Source organism: Macrotis lagotis, chromosome X, assembly GCF_037893015.1.
Source record: "Macrotis lagotis isolate mMagLag1 chromosome X, bilby.v1.9.chrom.fasta, whole genome shotgun sequence".
In the NCBI taxonomy this organism is placed as follows: Eukaryota; Metazoa; Chordata; class Mammalia; order Peramelemorphia; family Peramelidae; genus Macrotis; species Macrotis lagotis.
Genome location: NC_133666.1, coordinates 161,063,038 through 161,089,225, shown reverse-complemented (window position 1 = coordinate 161,089,225; position 26,188 = coordinate 161,063,038). Strand labels below are relative to the sequence as shown.

Sequence of the window (26,188 nt, the reverse complement as noted above, 5' to 3'; positions counted from 1 at the left end):
AAAAATGGAGTTTTCCTAAAAATAGTAAGCAGTACCTGTATAAAATATCAACAATCTTGATATTTAATGAGGATAAACTAGGAGCATTTCTGATAAGTTCAAGGATGAAACAAGGATGCTCATTATCACCATTACTATTCAATATTGTATAAAATTATTAACTTTAGCAATAAGAGAAGAAAAAGAAATTGAAGGAATTAGAATTGTCCATGAGGAAAAATATTTCACTCTTTGTAGAGGATATGATGGTACATTTAGTTAAACCTAAAAAATCAACTAAAAAACTACTTGAAACAATTAACAATTTCAGCAAGTAGCAGGATATAAAATAATCTCACACAAATCATCCACATTTATCTATATGAATAACAAAGCCCAAAGGCAAGAAACAAATAGAAAAAAATTCTCTTTAGAGTAATTGGAGATAGCATAAAATACTTGGGAATTGATCTCCCAAGAAAAAGCCAGAAACTATATGAATATAATTACAAAATACACAAGTAAAATCAGATCTAAACAACTGGAAAAGCATCAATTGCTCATTGTTAGACTGAGCTAATATAATATAATTGACATTTTACCCAAATTAAATTACTTATTCAATGCCATAACAATCATACTGTCAAAAACTATTTTACTGATCTAGAAAGAATAGTAACAAAATTCATCTGCAACAACAAAAGGTCAAGAATATCAAGGGAATTGATGAAAACAGAACAAAACAAAATAAAAACAATAAAAAAATGTGGCCTTGTTGTACCAGATCTAAAACTGTATTATAAGGTGACTGTCATTAAAATGCCCTGGTACTGGTTAAGAACTCAAGTAATGGGGTGGGGGGGAGGTATGAGGGTGGAGCCAAGATGGCTGTATGAAGGTGGGGATTCCCAGAGACCTGTTCCCTCCAAAACTCTAAAAGCCATCAAATTATGATTCTAGCCAAAATTTAGAGGGGCAGAACCCAAAGAAAGACTGAGTAATGCAGTTTTCTAGTCCAAGACAACTAAGAAAATCTGCAGGACTAGAAGATGAAAAGAGCCACAGTGCAGATGCAATGCAGCAGAGCTGGGATGGATCAAACCAGCTCCAGCATTCCAGGAACAGCCCAGTGTAGTGTCTGGGTACATTGCGGCACCTGGATCTGTGGAAGAGGGAGAGGTTTCCAGACCTCTTGACCCAGGGATCACCAGGAAGAGCTTTACGGGATAGTGAGAGAACTCTTCTGCACCAGAGTGAGCATAGAAAGGAGTGCTGGCCTCAGAACAGCCCTGCAGTGAGAACTTGCAGCAGGAGTCTGGGAAGCCACCCAGCATTTCCAGAGCTCCCAGCACACAGAGAGTAAAGGGTCTTTCTGCTCTCCCTGGGGCAGAAATCTGTTGCATATCCATATTCAGATCCAGGTCGCAGTCTGAGAACCCAATCTACCATAGCCAAGCAGGGACAACCCTCAAAGCTCCAGGGCAGAAGGGAGAGACTATCATCATCCACATACCACAGCACAGGCAAGAAAGCAGTCTCACAAGATCTTGGAGAAATTAGGGTCCCAATGGGGTGTCCCAAAAATCCTCCAAAGTCTTGGAAGTGTGGTAAATCAGTGATAGGTCAAAAAATGAGTACACAAAAGAAAAGGGAATTTGAACATAGAAAGTTACTTTGGTTCTATGGATTATCGAAATACATACTCAGAAGATATCAAAACCAAAGCTTCTATATACAAAACCTCCAATAGAAAAAGAAAATGCTCTCAGGATATGGATGAGCTCAAAAAAAGACTTTGAAAAGCAATTAAGGGAAGTAGAGGTGAGAGGAGAAATGAGAACTAATGCAGATAAATCATGAAAATTAAGTCAGCATCTTGGTGAAAGTAATACAAAAAAAATACTGAAGAAAATAAAATGCTAAAGACCAGTTTAGGCCAAATGGAAAAAGCAACACAAAAGGCAAATGAGCAGAATACCTTAAAAAAGCAGAATTGGCCAGCTGGGGAAGAACATTAAAAAAAGCTCTCTGAAGAATGTAACTCCATCAAATGTGGAATGGAACTAAAGGAAACTGATGACTTCGTGACAAATCAGGAAGAAATAAAACTATACCAAAAGAACCAAAAATTAGAAGAAAATGTGAGATATCTCATTGCAAAAACAACTGACTCTGAAAACAGTTTCAGAAGAGATAATTATTAAATTATTGGGCTACCTGAAAATCATGACCAGTAAAGAAGCCTAGACTTCATTTTTCAAGAAATAATACAGCAAAATTGCCCTGAGATCCTAGAAATAGAGGGTAAAATAGAAATTGAGGGAATTCACTGATCACCTCCTAAAGGAGATCCCAAAAGTCCCAAGTCAAAGAGGAAATAATAAAAGTTTCCAGAAAGAAACAATACAATTAGAGTGGCTCTACAGTCAGGATTACACAGTATTTGGCAGTATCTTCATTAAGGGTTTGTAGGGCTTGGAATATTATATTCCAGAAGGCAAAACATCTTGGTTTAAAACCCAAAATCAACTACCCAGCAAAACTAAACACCCTTTATGAGGGGAAAATATGGATTTTCAATGAAATAGGGGACTTTCAAACTTTCCTATTGAAACAACCAGAGCTGAACAGAAAGTTTGATCTCCAAGTACAGTACTCACGTGAAGCATAGAGAGGCTGAATGGGAAGGACTAATTATGAGGAATTTAATGTTGTTAAACTGTTTGTGTTCCAGCATGGAAAGAAGATACTGATATGATATGATATGATATGATATAATTTATATGAATCTTCTCATTTATGAGAGCATATACAGACAAGGTATAAGAAGGAACTGAATATAATGGTATACAGTAATAAACTGGAGTCAGTGGGTGATAAAGGAAAGTACTGGGAGGAAGTGAAAAGAGAGGAAGAAGAGGCTAAGATATTTGACATAAGGGTCAAGATAAAGATTTTGCAATGGAGTGGACCAGGGGAAGGTGAAGGGGAATGAATGAGCCTTCTTTCTCCACAGAAATGGCTCAGAGATAATAACATACACACTTAATAGGGTTTAGAAATATATCTTACCTAGAGAAAAATGCGAGGAAAGGGATGGAATAAGGGATAATGGGGAGAGGGGAAAGGGTAGTAGGGTGATAGAAGAGAGGTTACTCACATACACCCCTCTGAACAGGGACAGGATAAAAGGAGAGAGAGAGAGGGAGACAATGGAATAAATGAGAGTGGGGAGTAATACAGTGGAGGGAAATACAGCTATTATTAGCCAGAGTAGAAAAAATATTGAAACAACTTCCCTGGTGGACTTATGATAAAGAAGGCAACTCATTCCAGAGACAAAGTCATTGGAATCTGAACACAGACTGAAATATATTTTTCTTTCTCTCTCACTATTCTTGAGATGTCCCTATCTTTTTTTGGAGAGATGGGGTTCATGTTCACTCTCAAAACTGTAATAATAGAAAATAAATAAACCAAAAATATACCAAAAAAAAAAGAAGTCAATTAATGGACAAGTGGATTACTATAGCTGCAAAATAAACAGCAGTAAATAATTATAGTATTCTACTTCCTGAAAAAATCAACAGTATTACCTTCTGGTATAGAACTCACTATTCAACAAAATATTGTTGGAGAATTGGAAAGTAGTATGACAAACACCAGGCATAGGCCAACTTTCTTCCAAAATAGCATCAAAAAGTGTGAAAGCATAGTCTAATTAAGAGAACAAGAAATCCTCTATGGAAAGGGGAGAAATTAATGACCAAAAAAAGATATAAAGATCACTCTACAATGCAATATCGATGATTTTGACATTATTAAATTTAAAAAGTATTTGCACAAATTAAACCAATACATTCAAGATTAGAATGCTGGAAAACAATTTTCACAACTAATGTTTCTAATAAAAGATTCATTTCTAAAATATAAAGTGAACTGAATAAAATTTATAAGAGTACAGTCACTCATAAATTTGTTAATGATCAAAAGATATTCGTGGGTACATTTCAGATGAGGAAATTAAATGCTCCAAATCATTTTTGATTATATAAATGCAAATTAAAACAACAGTGAGGTACCAAATCACACCTATCAGACTGGCTAATAGGACAAAAAAAGAAAATAATCAATGTTGGAGAGGATGTTGGTAAATTGTTAATGCTCTATTGATAGAGTTGTGAACTAATTCTCTATTCTGCGATAAATCTAGAACCATTTGCAAAGAACAATAAAACTGTTCATACCATTTTATCTGGCAATAACAATATTTCATTTATATTACAAAGAAATAATAAAAATTTGGAAAACGTCTCATTTGTTCATAAATATTTATAGCAGCTTTTTTTTGTAGTGGCAAAGAAAAGGAAGTTGAGATAATGCCCAACAATTGAGGAAAAGCTAAACAAGTTATGATCTATGAATGTAATGGTATATTATTGTTCTATAAGAAATCAAGAATGGTAGTAGCTTAGAAGCATAGAAATATTTATATGAACTGATGCTGAGTGAAGTGAGAAAAACCAAGAGAATACTGCACATATTAACAACAATATTGTGAGATGATTGATTGACAATACTAAGAAATCTTCTATAGACAATTCCATTCACATCCAGAGAAAATTACAAACCAAATTCCTTGATGAACACTGATGAAAAAATTTTAAACAAAATACTACCCATATGATTATAATAATATATCCTAAGGAATTTACACTATGAGCTGATGCAAACTATTCCAGGACTTCAGTGTTGCCTCAATATCCGTAAAACTACAAACATAGTTGACCATGTCCATAACAAAACTAACATAAGTCATGTGATTATCTCATTAGATGCTGAAAAAAAACTTTAGACTAAATACAGCAATTATTTTCATTAAAAAACATGAGAAAGAATTGGCAGAAAGGGAACATTCTTTAAAATAATAAGCAGTAGCTATGTTAAATCATCAGTAAGCAATTTCTGTATTGGGGATAAACTAGAAACTTTCCACATGAGATCAGAAATAAAACAAGAATGCCCATTATGTCCTCTATTATTCAATATTTTACTAGAAAGGTTAGGCATAACAATAAGAAGAAAAAGGACTCAAACAACCAAGGAAGAGATAGAGAAAATCATTAAAAACAAATAATAATTTAGAATACATAAAATTAGAGAGCTTTTGTACAAACAAAACCACTATAACCAAGAGCAAAAGAAATGTAAATTGGGAAACAATTTTTATAATTAGTACTTCTGAAAAAGAAGTCATTTCTAAAATACATAGAGAACTGTGTCAAATTTATAAAAATAATAATCCATTCCACAATTAACAAATGGTTAAAGGATATGCAAAAGCAATTTACAGAAGAGGAATTCAAAGCTATCCACTGTCATATGAAAAATTACTCCAAATCATTATTGAAAGAGAAATACATATTAAGGCATCTCTGAGGTACTATGTCAAACCTCTCAGACTAACCAATATGACCAGAGAGGACAATGATGGGATGTAGGAAATCTGAGATACTAATACATTGTTGGTAGAGCTGTGAACTCATCCAACCTTTCTGGAGAGAAATTTGGAATAATGCTTAAAGGGCAACAAAAATATGCATACTCTAATCACTACTGTGTCTATATCCTGAAAAGATCATTAAAAAAGTGTAAAAACATCACTAGTATTGTAAACCAGGAGGGTTGGGAATTCAGAGAAGCCTGAAAGATTTACATGAACTGATGCTGAATGAGATGAGCAGAACCAAAAGAACATTGTGTATACTAACAGCAACATGGGGATGATGATCAAACTTAATGGACTTGCTCATTTCATCAGCATAATAATCAAGGACAGTTTTTGGATACCTGCAATGGAGAATACCATCTGTATCCAAAGAAAGATCTGTGGAGTTTAAACAAACACCAAAGACTATTACCTTCAATTTAAAAAAAAAAGTTGTCTTATGTACTACATAATTTTGCTATCTCTTGTATTTTATTTTTTCCACATGGATATGATTTTTCTCTCAACACATTCAATTTTGATCAATGTAGCATGGAAACAATGTAAAGAATATCAGACTGTCTTTTGTGAGGGTGTGGAGGGAGAGAAGGGAGGTTCAGAGAAAATTGTAAAATTCAAAACATTACAAAAATTGATAGAAACTAATATTGCATATAATTGAAAAAATAAGTAAAATGTTTATATTAAAGATAAATAAAAATAATAAATTGAAGGAATTAGAATAGGCCATGAGGGAATGTAAATCTTCCTCTTTGCGGAGGTTTTGATGGTATATTTAGAGAATCATAGAAAATCAAATAAAAACATACTTGAAGCAATGAACAATTTTCACTAAACTGTAGGATAGAAAATCATCAGCATTTTTATATATTACTCATCAAATGCAACAGTAAGAGCTAGAAAGAGAAATTTTATTTAAAATAATTATAAATAGACAGTCTGGCCAAGATGGAGGAGGCAAGACAGGCACAATGTTTACTGCTCCTCATTCCCCTCAAAAATAACATGAAACAAACCTTTTAACAGAAATCCAATCCACAAAATCCAAAAAGAAAGCTAGGAGAAGAATACCTACCAACAAGTTCTGTCTTAGGGGACCTTGGGTGAAGCAGGAGCAGAGACCAGAGAGCCAGTGCAGAGATAACAGCTGGGGGCAGGCAGAGGACTAGTGTTAGCCACGGAGGCTTTGCTGTGTGGCGGGTACGAGAACCACATTTAGCCATGGAATCTTTGACCAGGAAGAGAGCAGCTATGGGAGGATTCAGAGCATGCCTGGAAAGTGCCCAGCTGTGCTGGGACCTGAGCTCATATTTTCAGCTGAGCTCTCTCCCCAGGACAAACAATAAACAACCCCCACCCCCTCAGGCTCAGGTGTGGGCAACAGAGTTAGCTCAACTGAAAGAGAGATTAAATCTCTCTCTCAGGGCCCAGACCATTGTTCAAGGTCAATTCAGAGAGCCACCCCCCCCCCCCACACACACACACTTACATACAAGAACCTAAGAAGATGATGAAAGGTCAGAGAAAAGGTGGGCCCATGGAGAAATACTTAGAAGCAATAGAATCTAACCCAGAGAGATCTAGCACTTCTGAGGAGAAAATGAATTGGATTTGGAAAGAAATAGTAGATTTTTTTTTTAAAAAGTGAATTTAGCATTTATCAGATTCTGAAGGATTTTTGTTTCTTTTTCTGTCCTCTGGATGGAGTTAACATTGTTCATAGTCTGTCTAATGGGGTGGTCCTAGCTCCCTGGACTGCTAAGAGCAGCAGTAGAGTTGATCATCTAACAATGTTGCTGTTAATGAGTACACATTCAACTGAGATCGATATTTCCCATGGAAGCAATGTAAAGACTAATAGACTGCCTTCTTGTGGGGGGTGGGGGTAGGGAAGCAAGACTAGGGAAAAAATTTAAAACTCAAAATAAATAAAATCTTTCTTTAAAAATAAATTAGTGTGGCAGTTAGGTGGTACAGTGGCTAGAGCACCAGTCCTGGAGTCAGGAGTACCTGAGTTCAAATCTGGTCTCAGACACTTAACAATTACCTAGCTGTGTGGCCTTACACAAGCCACTTAACCCCATATACCATGCAAAATCCTAAAAAAAATAAAATAAAATAAAATTAATTAATTAAAATAATCATTAATAAATAATCTTTGAGAGTTTAACTGAAACCCAGGAATATTTGGAGGCAAGTACAAAATATTTTTCACATATACCCATTCAGATGTAAACAATTAGAAAAATATCAATTTCTCAAAAGCAAAGTCATTATGACAAAAATGAGAATTCTTCTTAAGTAAATTTACTTATTCAGTTCCATATAATTCAAACTAGCAAAAATTATTTGGTAGCGTTAGAAAAAAATGAAAACCAATTAAAATCTATCTAGAAGAACAAAATGCCAATAATAAAAAGGGATTGAATGAAAAAATATCAAAATAAATTAGTCTAGCAATACCAAATCTCAAACTGTATTTTAAAGAGGAAATCATCAAAACTTTCTGGTACTGCCTAAAAAATAGAAAGGTGGGTCTTGGAACAAATTAGGTATACAAGACAGGAAAAAATTTTTCAATTCTGGGAAAATTGGAAAAAGTGAGTCAATAAGACTAATTTGTGAATACAGACTAGTATTTCATTCTGTGTACTAACATAAGGTCAAAATGGATGTGGGAATCAACAAAGGTGACACCATAAGAAAAGCAAAAGATTAAAGAAAAGTCTACATCTCTGATTTATATGCAGAGAAAAAATTCATGAGAGAGAGAGAGAGAGAGAGAGAGAGAGAGAGAGAGAAACTGATTTTTTTTAAAGAATAAAAGCCATTCCCCAATTCATAAATAATCAAAGAACATGACCCAGGCAGTTTTCAGATGAAGAAATCAAAGCTGTTGTTGGAATGTAAAGTAGTTCTCCAATTCACTTTTTTTTTTAGGTTTTTGCAAGGCAATGGGGCTAAGTGGCTTGCCCAAGGCCACACAGCTAGGTAATTATTAAGTGTCTGAGGCCAGATTTGAACTCAGGTACTCTTGACTCCAGGGCCAGTGCTCTATCTACTGCACCATCTAGCCACCCCTCCAATTCACTTTTAATTAAAGAAATACAAATTAAAAAATCTATGAGGTAAAACCTCATACCTATTAGATTGGTTAATATGGTAAAAAAGAAAAATGATAAATGTTATAGAGGATGTGAATAAATTGAGACTAACAAACTCTGGGGGTAGACTTGTGAACTGATTCAACCATTCTATAGAGCAATTTAGAACTATGTCCAAAGGTCAACCACATTGTACATTGTGCATTAATTAAATTAAATTAATTAAATTAAATTGATCCAGCTATATCACTACTAGATCTGTATTTCAAAAAGATCGCTAAAAAGGGAAAAGAACTAACATATGTGGACAAAATACTGGAAATTGAGCAAATACCCATCAGTTTGAAGAATGGCTGAACAAATTGTGGTATGTAAATGCAAGGGATTTTTTTATTGTTATTTTATTTTTCCAAATACATATTATAAAGTTTTTCGACATTCATCCATAAATCTATATATATTGTTAAGTGACAAAATTTTCTTCCACCCTCTCTTCCCACCCCACTCTCCTCAGCAGAAATCAGGTTGATATTGTACATAAACATTTGTATTAAACATGTTTGCAAATCAGTCATTTTAGGATTGAGGGAAAGAAATAGATTTTTTTTTAAAAAAATGAATGTACCATTTATCAGATTCTGAAGGATTTTTGTTTCTTTTCTTGTCCTCTGGATGGAGTTAACATTGTTCATAGTCTGTCTAATGGGGTGGTCCTAGCTCTCTGGACTGCTAAGAGCAGCAGTAGAATTGATCATCTCACAATGTTGCTGTTTCTGAGTACATTGTTCTCTAGTTCCCTTTGCTCACCATCAGATCCTGTAGTTCATTCCAAGCTTCTCTAGATTGTGATCATTTATTGTTTCTTAAAAAAACAATAGTAATTTTTAATATTTATTTTCCATAACTTATTTAACCAATCTGACATCCCCCAAATTTACAATTCCTTGCCACTACAATAAGAGTAGCTATACATATTTTGGGATGTTTTTCCAATTTTTATTATTTCCTCTGGATATTGGCCTAGAACTGGAATTGCTGGGTCAATGGACATAGTTTTATTGCTCTTTGAGAACAATTCCATTTTGTTCTTCAGAATGATTCAATCACGTCACAACTCCACCAGCAATGCATTAATGTTCCAATCCTCCTACAACCTCTCTAGCATTGATCATCTTCCATTTATTGTCAAATTGGCCATTCTGATAGTTGTGAGGTGATAACTCAGAGTTGTTTTAACTTGTTTTTCTCTAATCTATATTTATTTGGAGTATATATATATATATATATATATATATATATATAATTATATAGTTTTAATTTCTTCATTTGAAGACTATCTATTCATATACTTTGACCATTGGTCAATTGGGGAATGACTTGCAACTTTTTATATTTGATGCAGAAATGAGACTTTAATCAGCACTCCTAGTTGTAAAAATTGCTTCCCAGCTTTCTGCATTCCTTCTAATTTTGGCAGAATCAATATTACAAGTGAAAAATCTTTTTAATTTAATATGGTCAAAATAATTTTGCAGTTGATAATGTGCTCTAATGCTTTGTTTGGTCATAGATTTGTCCACTTTTCATAGAGCTGATAGAATATTTCTTGTGCTGTTAATTTCTCTATGGTGTTGCTATTTGTGCCTAAATCCTGTACCCATTATGATCTTACTTTGATTTAGAGTGTGAGAGGATCTTTGTCTAGTTTTTGCCATACTATTTTCCAGTTTTCTCAACAATTTTTGTCAAATAGTGAGTTCTTATTCCAGAAGCTAATGTTTTTGGATCTATCAAACAATAGATTGCTAAAGTCATTTACTGTGGTTTCTTTTGAACTTATTCTAATCCACTGATCCATTACTCTATTTCTTACTCAGTACCTGGTAGTTTTGATGACTGCTGCTTTGTAATATATTTTGAGATCTGGCAGAGCTAGGTTACTTCCATTTACATTCTTTTTTATATCAGTTCCTCCTGCTATTCTTGACCAGATGAATTGTGCTCCAGATGAATTTTTTCACTATTTTTTCCAGCTTGGAAAAGTAGTTATTTGGTAGTTTGAGTGGTATGGCAGTGAATAAGTAATTTAATTTGGGTAGAATTGTCATTTGTATTATATTAGCTTGACCTAACCATGAGTAATTGATATTTTCCACTTATTTTAAACTAACTTTATTTAGGTGAGCAATGCTTTATAATTGTGTTCATTCAGTTCCTGGATTTGTCTTGGGAGGTAGTTTCCCAGGTATTTAATGTTCCCTACAGTTACTTTAATTGAAATTTCTCTTTCTATAGCTTGCTCTTGGGTTTTGTTGTTCATATATAGAAATGCTGATTATTTACGTGGGTTTATTTTATATCCTGCCACTTTGCTGAATGTGTTAATTGTTTCAAGGAGTTTTTTAGATGATTTTCTCAGATTCTCTAAATATACCATATGTCATCCTCAAAGAGTGCCAGGTTTGCTTCCTCACTGCCAATTCTGATTGCTTCAATTTCTCTTTCTTCTATTATTGCTAGAGCTAACATTTCTAAAACTATATTAAATAGTAATGGTCTTAATGGGTATCTTTGTTTCATCCTGATCTTATTGGAAATGCTCCAAGTTTATGCCAATTACATAAAGTTTTAGATTGCTACTAATTATTTTAAGACCAACTCTTAGTTTTATTTATTAGATCAATGGTTCTTCCTTTTAATTTCTTTTAATCTCTCCCTTGCCTTTCAGACTTTGTAATTTGGTATTTAATTAGGGATATTTAATTTGTTCTTATTCGAACTTTTTCAGTTGCATACCCTAATCATTGATCCCCTCTTTCTCTATTTTATTTATATAGGAATTTAGAGATATAAAATTTCCCCTCAGATCTTCCTTGACTGCATCCCATAATTTTTGGTTTGATGTCTCATTATTATCATTGTCTTGGATTTAATTGTTGATTATTTCTATGATTTATTGCTTGATTCAATTATTATTTAAAATTTTATTTAATTTCCAATTAGTTTTTGGTTTCTCTTTCTGTGATCCTTTATTACATATGATTTTTATCACATCATGGACTGAGAAGTACACATTCATTATTTCTGCCTTTCTGCATTTTATTATAAGGTTTTTATGCCCTAGTATATTATCAATTTTTGCACAGTTGCCATGTACTATCAAGCAATAAGTATATTCTTTTCTATGCCCATTAAGTTTTCTCCAGTGGTCTATCATATCTAAGTTTTCTAAGACTTCATTCACCTTCATAACTTCCTTCTTGTTTATTTTGTGATTAGATTTATCTAGTTCTGAGAGAGAGAGAGGTTGAGGTCCCCCATTATTAAAGTTTTTCTGTCTGTGTCTCCTTGTACTTCATTCAGTTTTTCCTCTAGGAATTTAGATGCTATACTGCTAGGTGCATACATGTTTAGTAAAGATATAGTTTCATTACCAATTGTGCCTTTTAAGAAGATGTAGTTTCCTTCTTTATCCCTTTTAATGACATCTATTATTGCTTTTGATTTATCTGAGATCAGTATTTCTTGTAAATGTTTCCTGTAAACAATATATTGTAAGATTCTTTTTTTAATTTTATGCATTCATTTTTTCATTTATATGCACATGTATATTTTTAAGTTAGAAAAAATTCTTTCCACCCTCCCTTCCCACCCCCCCTCCCCTCAGCAGTGAACAGTCAGGTTAGCATAGTTCATACATATTTTTGAACATTTTTACAGATTAATCATTTTCAGTATAAAGAATTAAGATTAAGAGAAAAAGATAGAAAAGATAATTTTTATAAAGTGTTTATCAGATTCTGAAGTTTTGGGTTCTTGCTGATTTGTTTTGTTTTATTTTGTTTTTCTTTCTTTGTATGGGGATAGCATTATCCACAGTTAATCTAATATAGTTGCTCTAGCTCTCTGAACTGATAAGAGGAGGATTCTGGTTTTCAATCCATTCTGCTATCTGCTTCCATTTTCTGGGACAGTTCATCCCATTCACATTTACAATTAAGATTACTAATTTTGTATTTCCTTCCATGCTATCTTTCCCCATTTAAAATTTTATCTTTCCTTTTCTCTTATTCCTCCTCACCAATGTTTTATTCCTTTTTCCTTTTAATATTTCCTTTTAAAATTTAACTCCCATTTTATTTTCACTTATACTTTTACCTTCCCTTTTATCAGTCCCTTCTCCCCTTATCTTTCCTTTCCTCACACCCCCCTCCCCATTCCTTGTGTAGTAGGATAGATTTTTAAACCCAAGTGGGAATGTATCTTATTCCTCTCTGAGGCAAATCTATTCAATAGAATTTACTCAGTTTTCATACCCTCCCTTATTTCCCTCTAAAATTATAATAAATCTTTGTGATTCTGCATCTGGTGTGTAATCAGATATCATACATCAAAGATTGATTAATTTTTTGCTATATAAACTCAAAGTGCTATCAAAATACTACCGTAGATTGATTGACTGATTATTAGCATTACCTCAAAGTCACTAAGTACACTCCCTTCTTCTATCTATCTCATTAGAAGTCCACTTTTCCAGAGTGTTGAATAATACCAAATTATAATCATTTTTTACCTTAACCCTTTTTCAAGTGCTCTCCAAGGACATATAATCCTGAGGAGCCAAAGTATCATCCAAAGCCAAATCATTTCATGAAATATTTATACCATTTCCCCTAACATTCTTTCTGCCATAGTTCCCCCCTCACCTCCTCCCAAGGTTCTTAACCCTTTGTTAAGTATGTATTAAGTCTAACCCTGAAACTCGTACTGTCTCATTTAAGAACTTTGCAATTGATTGTAAATTATGGCAGACACTGATTTAGGATTCCCCAGCATATGATGCCCTCATCAGAGAAAGTGCTAAACTTTGTGAGCACAGCAAAATTAGAGTAGGTCAAATGAGGTTGAGACACTTAGGTTTCGAGTAAACACCCTTGCTTATATGAGGGTTTTTTGTCTCAGACATAGTCATATCATCTTGAAACTCATCAATGGAAAAACAAGATGCAATCATACCCATATCATCTATAAGAGTATATTTGAGAAACACTATGAACCCAAGATCTAAGACAAAGAATGTTTCTTTGTCTTTTCAGCACTTAGAAGAGTGCTTGCCATATAGTAGGATATTTAAAAATGAATTTAATACTTTCCTTTTAGATATCATTGAGATCTGGAAGGATGAAATTCATGACTGGAATATAACCGTGAACAAATACTATTCATGTATTGATTGATAGTGCTGGTATTTTTCTTTTTCTTGGATTAAAAATGCTCTCTGTTTTAAAGGCTGACTTTCTGGGAGTGGGAAGGAGGAGGTATAATGGGGGAAACTATGATGATATTTAAAAATGGAGATTTTATTAAAAACATTAAAAAATAAAAGAACCAGCTTCTATCAAGTACAGTGGAACCAGATCCCAAGGAGCATTTAAAATTGTTTCTCATTTTACTGCTAAACTCTCCATAGAACTTTTTTTATGGAATAAACATATTTATTTCTTATTCACATGGAAATTGTGTAGCATTTACATGACAATTCTCAGGAAAGGGGGTGGTCCATGGGGCAGCATTCTCAGAAGTTCCAAAGGCTATTTTCTTAGACATGAGGACATAGCACTTTTCATTGCAGGAAGCCTTCAAATAGATTATATTTACCAATGAACAAATAGTGGAGTTGCTGACTTTCAAACAAATGAATGTATCAAAGTTTTTCAGTTCTTTAGGAAGTTAATAACAGGAAGAAAAGTGCTGTATCCATCTCCCCAGAGGAATTTGGGGTTTGCATTACATTTCAGAGGGTCAACAAGCAGAAAAGCAAAGAGGTAGTAACACTTGCTGGGCAGAGAGAAGTAAAGAAAATCTTGCTGCCTAAGTTTGAAGGTATATGTTTTACTAACTATGTGCCTCAGAGACTGGGCTAGACAACCTCCTTGAGTGACCTGGGGTAGTCTTAATGAGTGAGATCAAGCAACGGGACCTCACCCTAACTGGAAGAAGCAAGGAAGAGTTAGGAACTGGCTTTCACCAGACTTTTGAGAGCAAACTGTTGACCTGCAGCCCACCAAACATTTCCTGGGTGGCCTGCTCCTCTCTCTGCCTCATCTCACTCTCTGGATACTGTTCCTCACATCCATTTCCTTCCCCAACTTCAGGAAAAAATGTCTACTGCCTTCAACTCCCAGGAGCAGTTGTTTTCTACTCTCGAGTTTCTTTTTTTCTCTTGAGTTGAACAACTCTATCACTCTTCCAACTTCCATAGACATCCTCTGCCCAGAAAAACCTTTCTTCCATCAATTTACCAACTTATTTGTCCTCATTAAGGACCTTCTGCAATCTCTTCCAGGAGTTCTGCTCTTGAATAAGATGATGGTTCTTTTCTCCCATCAAGTTCGCCTTAATTTGAAAATAGTTTTGTAAAACAGGACTTGCTCAATATAAATCAAGTCAACTAAAATATGTTAATGCCCAAGCAAGTCATACAACCATGCTCTAGAACAAACCAGACTCAGATGGCATTTACCCTTCACTAGTGCCTACACCTCACCCACCTATGTAGATATGTACTCTCATTCTTTCCCTGTTCTTTCCTACCCTCCTTCCTACCTGGCCCATTCTAATGGAACCCAAGGGTTTCCTATTTTTCTGTCTATCACTTTACCATCAGAAATAGTAAAATGAATGAAGCTTTTGGGGATGCCCCAGAAGAGGGTAGAGTCATGAAATCAAGATGGATAGAGTTCAGGGTATATTATAGGAGGTTATGAAAGGAGGAAGAGGCAGAGAGAGCAGGGAGCAGATCATATTCTGCTAGGTCTGTTCAAAAATAATATAACATGTGAAACCTACAACTTTAGTGAGGGACTCAGTGTCAGAGAAGATAGAAAATAGTGGTGGCCAAAGATATAACAGTAGTGTTATGGTTTGAGAAATCAAAATCATATAGACTTGAGAACATAAGCCATGTTAGACATATAGTTCAACATTCTCTCATTTTACAGGTGAGAAAACTGCCTTAGAAAACTCTGCCTTCTTCCCTAGGAAATGTGGGAAATTACAGGATTATTCTGTGCAAAAACTACCAGTTCTATTGTATATGTTTTAGACCCAGTCATGGTCTCTTGAGGGAAAGAAGCAAGAACTGAGAAAGTGACTTGAAATTCTAAATACTCTTGATTTTGCATTTTAAATATCAAACCTCTGTGGAAGTTCAATTAGAGAATGGAACTGTGATTTGAACATATTTCTAGTGGTAGGATGGTTGATGGGTCAATGAAAGGAGATTGGTTAGCTACAGTCCTCTTTCAAGTCCATGGCTTAATTAGACCAGTATCAACATCTCATTGTTCTGGGGATCATTTTTCTGCAGAGAACTCCTCCTCATGGAATTATAGATTGAGTGAGTTTAAAAAGACAAGAGTAACTTTTGCCCAGGAGGCAGTAGGCATAATTGGAGCATGGAAACTATTGACTTCTAAGTCATACAAAGGATTATCAGGTGAATGCTGTGATAGTTGAAAGGTCTATCCCATTCCCCAAAATAAAAAGTGAGATACTTTAGCAAGTATCAGGCCTACAGAACCCAAGAACTGTTGAGAGGAAGTGAAAACCCTTTTTTGTCCCTAATTTTATTCTATATATTTTCAAAACTTAAAGGTCCCAAAGATGAAGAATATTTCTCACCTCTATCTATTTTAGAAATTTTCATGGGCACCAAATAAGACTCCAGACTCAAGGCCTGGTTTTTCCCAAATGTTGAATGTAAGGAATTCTTTCAAATGAATCTACTATCGGCTTAACAAAAATGTAAAAATTCTGCAGCCCAGGTAGAAGATATAACTGAAGCACATTTTAAAAATTATTGTTAATAAATTTTTAACATATCAGGTTTTGAAAATAATAAGAGATCCACAGAAGACAGACAGATGGGCAATCATAGGAGGCACATATCTGAATATTCTATTGCTCACATGTTTGAGGAAAGCTGTTGTTTCCAACGTCAAGCCACGTCAAGGCTCAGGCAGATACATAAGGTGGTGGGGGTTCTTTACTTGCAGCATCACCTCCACTCACACCAGCACCCACCCCCATACCCATACCTGCCCCTACCCCTATACCCATTGAAGTTGAGGCTGTAGTGGTATCATCATAGGGTGGTAACAGCACAGTAGTATCATTGGTGGTTATATAAACCAGAATATCAAAAGAGTTTCGGCCATTGATGTCAGGGTAACAGTTCCAGACACAGCTAATCAGGTAACCCTTAAAAGCCAAGACAATGCTGATAAAGAGGAGAATAATAAGGACTAGACAGGTAGGATTCACTGATATGATATCTTCCTTGTATGGAAACTGAGGAGGCAGCTGTCTTATATATTCCTGGATTGAATTTGGATAAACAATACACTGATTGCCACCAGCAAGTTAAGGGCATAATCAAAAATCTGGTAGCAGAAGAACGGGATGATCCAGGCTGCATGTTGCTTGTATGCACCATATGTTGCCATTGCACAGATCAAGATCATGAGAAAGGAGATTGCAGTTGCAATGCACAAGTTGGCATCATCCATGAATTCAAAGTCAGCCCCTAGTTCAGAATTGGTTAAGTGATACCTATCTGGATCTGCCATGGTGCTTAATAGGATGAGAAGTCCTACGGCATTGATGATCAAGTACCAGATTCCCAACAGGATGGTGCCGGTGCCGACATGGCAGCACAGGCAGCAGCTGTTGGAGTAGAAGCGGGTCCAGGGTGCGCTCATCTTTATCTCAGGGAGCCCCTCTGGGGTCTCTGGGACCCGCGCGGGGGTCGCCGCAGCCTTGGCCACCGCGGCTGTTCCGCCCGCCTGGAGTTCCCGCAAACACGCGCCCAACTTTACTGGAGAGCTCCCGGCCCGGCCACCTCCAGCTGCTGGGACTCTAGGGAGCCCCCCCCCCCCCTCTGCCCGCCTGCCGGCTCCCTAGCTGGATCCCGGGCTCTGCCAAGCCCAGAGAGGTCTCAGGCTGCAGGAGAATAATAAGGACTAGACAGGTAGGATTCATTGATATGATATCTTCTTTGTATGGAAACTGAGGAGGCAGCTGTCTTATATATTCCTGGATTGAATTTGGATAAACAAGTACACTGATTGCCACCGGAGGAGGGAGGAGGAGGAGGAGGGGGAGGGGGAGGAGGAGGAGGAGGAGGAGGAGGAGGAGGAGGAGGAGGAGGAGGAGGAGGAGGAGGAGGAGGAGGAGAGGAGGAGGAGGAGGAGGAGGAAGATTGGACTTCGGGCTGGGATGGGGAGGCCCATAGAACTTCTTGAAGGATTGTAGATTTAGAAAAATCCGTGTTGCAAAGTTAGTACTTAATAAATGATCATTGATGATATAGAGCTTAATACATGTTATGTTGGACTTGCTCCTCTACAATTATTTTCTCCTATTTCTATAAACACTTCTTTCATGTTTGTGCGTGTGTGGCTGTATCTGTATGACTATATGTATAGTCACTCTTTTTTAGCCCCATGTCTTTTAAAAAGAATAGTCTTCACAGATAGAATCTTTATTTATTCTTGTCTTGGTTGTTTTTTATTATTTATCTTTCTATTGTTTGTGATGTTTTCATGTTCTTAAATGTTTTAAATTCTTTAAGACCTCTTCCAAGAGGTTTTTTTTTTTTTGGATTTGAGACCAATTCATAAAGCCCTCTGAGGCTTCATATGTACACATTTTGTCACTACTTTCCTCTTCTGAGAAGATACTTTTATCATCTATATCAAATAGTACCTTTCTATGTTTAGCACTCTTTTTTTCTCATTTTGATAGTTTGGGTAAAGAAAGTGTAATCCTGAGGGTTTTTTTGTGTGTTGGGATCAGGGGATCTGCTCCCTGACTTTCTGCTCTGGCATCTCAGGTCCTCACGGTTTATTCACTGCATGAGAGTAGGTCAGCCTCCTGTTAAAACAGAATTCCTTATCTTGAACTTTGCCTTCCAAGCTGGAGTTGGAACCCTTCCTGCTGGCCTGCTGCACTATTGGCCTCATGAACTGAGACCTAGGCTGAGCTGTGGCTGAGAAACTCCTGCTGGCTCCCCAGTTCTCCTGTCTACAAAGGGCCACTCTTGGCCACGCTTGCTTTTTACCCACATGAGACAGATCTTTCAAGAAGTTCCTCCAAGATATCTTGAGCTGAAAAGTTATTTCATTCCATATTTTTGTGGCTTCTATTACTCTATTTAGAGGCTTCATTTAAAGTTGTTTCAGGAAAAGTTCTTGCACCTTTATAGTTTCACACCAACATCTTGATTCTGCCCAGCAGGTTGGTTAGTCTTTATAATTTTAAGCATTATATAAATGTATGTTCCTGATAGATTAACTATTAAGAACTATGGGGCTTTTTCAGGGTAGAAAAGATCAAAGCCAGCAAATTGACTTTGAGAATCTTATAGAGAACAAACAAATCATATAGCAGAAATAAATGGGATCAGTTTGTTACAGGTTAAAGTTTTATCTTAGACATAATTTGGTTGCTATAGAATGGCAGATATTTTCCCCCACAGAACAATGAAGACTAGAGCAGAACCTACAATGCTTTTGAACCCTTGGATCAAACCACAAAGATTGATTTACCTTAAACAAATTTAACAAACCATTGGATCTAGAGGTAATGGTGTGGCAATATCAGCTTTTTATTTCATATAGCCAAGGTATTCATTCAGTTAGTATAAGTCACTCCTGTCTGAACTATTTGCAAAAAATGAGTTTTACTCATATTGATTTTTCCTTTTAACTGAACATGCCTATCATAATTTAACATTCTCTCTTATAACAAAAATTTTTGCTTTTGTATCAGTATTTGGGTGAATTGGAAAGAAGGGTTCATTTTGAAATTTAATTACAGATGACCTTCTTTGTCTTATTAGATAATGTATAGGTGATCATAATTCACATCATTATGTTTTCTCCTCAGCATTTTCTCATGTTTGGTTAATAAGTAAATTAGAATATATCAAAAACCTTGAAAATGTTTATTTATATCTACTTACCAAATATTGTGAAACTTTTTAAGTCTGTAAATTCAAATTCAATTAGCAGAGTTCCTGTCTCTTAATATTGTGATTTGTATATATGACCAAAATATTTGAACATTTACAATGGCTTAACTAAAATTCTGGTTTATCCCCTTTTTGAATCTAAAATTGCCTTGTTTCCACTATCCAATTGCATTGAAGATAAATAAATATCCTATACCTACTTTTCTTGAAGGAATAAACTTTCTCAAAGGATCTTTTCCAAATCATTTTAGAGAACTATTAACATTCTTTGGCTCAAATGTGACTTTTTCAGAGAAAATTGTTGTATCCAGAATCAACTGGGAAGCATTAAAAAAAATTCTCCATTGAAAGAGACCTCTGTTTGGAAAATCTGTTCAACTGGTGACAACTTGTTTGTTGTTTTCTTACCTTGATTTTGCCTTCATGTATACTTGCCTTGGAAATTCTACTATTCCATTATCCATCTTAGCTATATCAGCTGAATCATCTATGGCACTGATATTGCACTGATATTGTCTCATGATATTGCAATTTGTAGGCTTGATATGAATTTCTATCTCATCGTTCGGCTTTAATTCTCACTCATCTCATTCTAAATTAAATATTTCATGATGAACATTTGAATCAGTACTAGTCATAGTTGAACAACTAATTTCAAGAAAAGTTGGACTAATCATAAACACTGAAACCTCCATCCTAAAGTATCAATCCAATGTTCTTAGTGTTAGAAACACTTAATTTACATAAATACATGGTGTATCTTCTCTTTTGTGTGATTAAACTAGAGAAATGTGGTAAAATTATTATTCTGAGTATATGCAACACCTATGAGGTTTTGAAGAAACTCACTCACTCTGAGTATGCCAATAAGAAAATACAGGATTAAAATCTTGAAAAAAGGTCCTGATACTGTGTGTCTTTGTTTTTGTGCATTTATTCATTTTGTTTCTTTTTATTGTTCAGTTTTCTTTCCCTGTTCTACTTTTTGTGTCTTTTTTTCTTTAATGTAACCTAGCTGGATAGGCCACATAAATCTTAACACAAGGTCCTGACAAATCTATCTGTGAAGTCATTAGTTCAACTGCTGGAAAATCAGAGTAAATGATTTTTTTAAAGGAGAAATTTGTTACAAAATAGGTGAATACTTTTGATAAGTCTAACCAGATGGTGACATTCTTCATGAAATCATACTGAGCAAATAATTTTAAAATAGATTTTTTTTTGCCTTCATATGCCTGCTTACTCTGGAAATTCTATTATTTCATTATCCATCTTAACTATATCTATCAATTGAATTATCTTTTGCATGTATTATCTCTTTTGTTTTCTACCTAGTAGATTTGCAACATAGCTTATATAGTTTTGTGATGACCTGGAACTTTCAACTTATTATGGAATATGGAATAATATTATATTGTAGTATATGTATAAAATAGTAACAGTCTGAACTTTAACTAATTTTTCTATCTAGATTACGTTAAAATGATCTAATTCCCCATGAAATCTCATCATCTATTAATTCATTCAGTATTCTACAAACATTTATTGGTAACCAATAATTCTATGGTATATAAAGTTTTCACATTATTTAATTTCACCTTCCCAATAACCCTCTGATCAGGTCTTATTATCATTTTTTTATTAAAATGAGGAAATTAAGGACCAGATAAGTTGTCAATTGCCTAATATCAGAGGCAAATTTTGAACTCCTTTATTCTTGAATTTAAATGATAGAATACTAGGATCATAAAATTGCTGTTGAAAAGAAGTCATTTATTCAAATTTTTTAGAAGAAACTGAGGTTTAGAGACATTAAGTGAACTTTCCAAGTATAAACATAAAGTGGTACATCTGCAGTTGGAATAAAAATCCATTAACAATAAATGTTGCACTCTTTCCATGAAACCTTGCATTTATTATCTTCTTTATGAAAAATATTGTGCTTTTCTTACTTAGTACAACTATTCCCCTATATCATTTTTCAATATTCTAGCCCTTCTGACATGGACAAGAAATCAGAAGCAAGTTTATATTACACAATTCAGTGATATCATCTGATTGTATAGCTCTAATTGCTAGGTTTCTTACAAGAATGAAAGTTTAAATTTATATAGAATTTTCAAAATCTAAAGCACAGAAACCTGAATTGCAAGTGTTATTAATCCCTTTTCCTGGTGAAACAAGCAACTAGTAATTGCTTAAAATATGATTTGAATGCAGGGATCTTGTGTCAAAATCCAGGATTCTTCCCATTTTTGCCATCTGTGGTATGTGCTGAAGCATAAAATATGAATTTGTGCTAAGCTGTGAATATTACAGTCATACAACAATGCTAATACAAGGGGAGGAGAATGAAGATCAACAATTTGATTTTCCACTGCTTCACTTCTGCCTCTTCTTATTTTTTCTCCCATAGGCACTGATCTAAGGTCCATTGAGTCTATATTTCATGCTCCCTTACCATAAAGGACATCATTAATCAAACCACACATGTCAGAAGCTTTTGTTATTACCAGTACCTTTAACTACTCCAGCAGACAGACAATTCTAAAGATTCATACCCTTGACAGTTGAATCTGTGTGAGAGAATGGAAATGGAAATACATATGACAGACATGCTCCTCTTTGCTTTTCAATTATACAGTGTCCTGAGCACTTGAGAAAACCTATATCACAACTGAAGAAAATAATAGTTGTCATTTAATAATAGAATTAGGAAGTGGAAAGAAAAAAAGATTGGATAAATTGATGTTAGTATATTCAAATAGAAGGGAAAATAAGAAACTTTCATTTAAAAATAATAAACATGGCGGGTGAAATCAAGATGACAATACTTTGCATTTGCTCTTCCGCCTTGTTTTAACTTCATGAAACAAGATAGTCCTTCTAAGATAATAACAGCTCTTTTAAACTCAATTAGCCATTATGCTAACTCAAGTTTTGATTAATGCTACCTTTTTCAGCTATTTCTCCCTTCTGATTGGAAGGCTAGCACGTGAAATACTAAATTCCTCAAAATGCTTTCATTGACAGTGAGAAGAAATAGCTTATTCTAGCTCCATTTTATGTTTCTTGAACTGTCTGGTTTAAACTCCACAGAACAGGGTGTCCCCATTCTGGGTGCCTCTTGATGTCTTTTCTCCAACTATTTCTTTGCCATTATTGTTTATTGATTCCCAATTTATATTGTAACCTCCTTAAAAGCAGGAACTATTTTTCACTGTATTATTTATATTCCCAATTCTTGGTACAGGTATATAATAGATGGTTAACAAGTGTTTATTGGATTGAATAGAAAGAAATATTTTTTTGTCTAACCCATCTGGAACATCTCCAATTAAAAAAAATACACCACACCAAATTTTTATAAATACAAGAAAGGAAAAAAAGTCACAGTGAGTCATTTTTACAGTCAAAGTCATCTTAAGATGAAAGTGAATTCTATGGATACTGAGTTAGGGAGTGATCAAGATTTTCATGCAACAATTGTGGCTATGATGGAGCATCCAAGGATAGAAAGAGATCTGAGACTGAGCACCAAAGAAAAAAGAATGGGTCAGAAAAAGATCCTAAGGGTGTCCTAAACTAGTGCTGGTAGCAGGAACAAGTACTATCTGACATCACTCATTGCCTAGTTTGTAATGATGGTCTCCAGGTGGAGACAAACTCTAGCAGGTAAACAAAAGGTCCGGTGAGATACTGAGACAGAACAAGTACCAGGAATGTAGCTGAGTGACTATGAGCCCAGGTGTAGAGTGGTGACAATTCTAACTTTTTGGGTAACATATATAAGTCCGAAGTGCAATAACCAGAGTTAACAGACCAACATTGAAGGGAAGTCAACACATGATTTGTTCTGAACTTACAGAATCGAGTGGGATAACAGTGATTGAATCCAATAGCAGTTTACTGTAACCTAATCATACAGAAGAAGCCAAGATACTGCATTCTATTAATAAAAAACAAAGAAGCAAACAAAATCTTTTACTAGAAGGATAAGTGAAGAGTATACAACATTCTTCTGGTTCACTATGTTTCAGTTCATATAAATCTTTCTAGGTTTTTCTGAAATCATTATGCTAGTCATGTCTTATAGCACAATAATACTCCCTTACAATCATATGCTGCAATTTGTTTAACCATTCCCCAATTGATGAACATCCTCTGATTTCCAATTCTTCACCACCACAAAATGAACAGCTATGAATACTTTTGTACAAATTTATCCTTTCTCCTTATTTATGGCTTTGGAATATAGACCTAACAGTATTATTGCTGTATCAAAGAGGATGCAATCATGAAAGAAGAAAGAGATCAAGAGGGGAAAAAATAACAAAAATAATAAATGAAAAATGTATGCTTCAATGTGCATTCAGAATTCATTAGGTCTTTATATAAATGAGGATACATTTCCAACATAAGTACCTAGTAATTGTCTTGCACTGTATTGCTGAGAAGAGCTTATTCATTGCTAGTAAGATGTTTCTGAAATCTTCCTGCTTATAATTTTTATAGAAAGATAGTATTCCAACACATTCATATATCACAACTTATTCTGCCTATCCAAATAAATGTAAACCCCTCAATTTCTAGTCTTTTGCTGCCCATTAAAGGCAATATACTTAACCAGAGGAAATGGACATTCATGACATGATCATGATTTTGATGGAATGATTTAAAAATAACATCTCATTAAACAGGGGGGACAGTAAAGAGATGGGAGGAAGGAGGAGATTGAATGGGGATAAATCATATTACATGAATAGGTGCTAAGGACCTATTGCAGTAGAGGGGAAGAAGGAAGAAGGGATTAGCACACACTCAATTGAATATAGAAACTTAGCTTTCAAGCATTAACAGGGAAGGAGGGAGGAGGAAGGAGAGACTAGCAGAAGGAAGGGAAGGAAGAGGGGCCAAAGGGAAAGGGAAAGAAAAGGTAGGGGGTTAGAGAGGGGATAAACACACTGAAAGAGGTGGTATTCAGAAGCAAAATACAGAGGAGTAAGGATAAGGTGTTAAAGGGCAAAAATACAAATGAAAGGAAAATAGCAAGGAGGGCAGTAAAGAATTGGTAATTATAATTTTGAATGTGAATGGGATGATCTCTTGAATAAAACATAAGCAGAGTGAATTAAAAACCAGTATCCCACAATATACTGCTTACAAGAAACACATTTAAAGCAGGAAGATACAGAGGAATAGTAAAATGCTGGACAAGATATTATGCTTCAACTGAAGTGAAAAAGGCAAGAAAAGCAATCCTTATCTCAGACAAAGCAGCTGCAAAAAATAGATCTCATTAAAAGAGATAAGAAAGGAAACTATATCCTCCATAAAGTTACCAAAGACAATGAAGGAATTTAAATAATAAAGATGTATGCATCAATCAGTATCACATTCAAATTCTTAGAGGGGAAGCTGAGTGAGTTACAGGAAGACATAAACAGCAAAACTCTACTAGAGGGAGATCTCAACCTCCCTCTTTCAGAATTACATAAATCTAACCATTTAATAAACAAGAAGAAAGTTAAAAAGATGATTAGAATGTTGGAAAACTTAGATATGATAAACCTCTAAAGAAAGGAGAATGGAGATATCAAGGATCAACTTTTTTTTCCTACAGTTCTTGGCATCTAATTAATAATGTGTTAGAACAAAACAACCTCAGAATTAAATGCAGAAAGGCAGAAATATTGAATGCATTCTTTACAGACCCTGATGCAATAAAAATCACATGCAATAAGGGACTAAGGAGATATACCTAAAATTAATTGGAAATTAAAATAACCTAATTTTATTTTATTTCTATTATTTTTTTAGGAAGATTTTATTTATTTTGAGTTTTGCAATTTTCCCCCACTCTTGCTTCCCTCCCCCCAATCTCCACAAAAGGCATTCTGTTAGACTTTACAATTGTTTCCATGGTATACATTTACTCAGTTGAATGTGATGAGAGAGAAATCAAATCCTTATGGAAGAAAAATAAAGCATGAGATGGCAAAATTGCATAATAAGATAACAGGTTTTTTCCCCCTAATTTGAAGGTAATAGTCTTTGGTCTTTGTTCAAACTCCATAATTCTTTCTCTTGGTACAGAGGGTATTCCCTATTGAAGATAGCCCCAAATTGCCCATAGTTGTTGCACTGATGGAATGAGCAAGTCCATCAAGGTAAATCATTACCCCCCATGTTGCTGTTACAGTCTGCAATGTTTTCTGGTTCTGCTCATCTCACTCAGTATCAGTTCATACAAATCCTTCCAGGCTTCCCTGAATTCTCATCCCTCCTGGTTTTTAATAGAACAATAGTGTTCCATGACATGCATATACCATAGTTTGCTAAGCCATTCCCAAATTGAAGGACATTCACTTAATTTCCAATTCTTTGCCACACCAAACAGGACTACTTAAATAACCTAATTTTAAAGAACGAGTGGATCAAACAACAAATCATGAAATAATTAATGGTTTCATCCAATACGAGGACAATAATGAGACAACATACCAAAGTTTATGGAATGCAGCCAAAGCAGTTATTAGGTAATATATTAATTTCTAAATG

The 26,188-nt window shown here is 34.8% G+C and overlaps 1 pseudogene; it reads right to left on the bottom strand.

The window, feature by feature from the left end:
* Positions 1 to 16,608: 16,608 nt before the first annotated feature.
* Positions 16,609 to 26,188, bottom strand: part of LOC141498875 (lysosomal-associated transmembrane protein 4B pseudogene) — a 76,696-nt pseudogene continuing 67,116 nt past the window's right edge.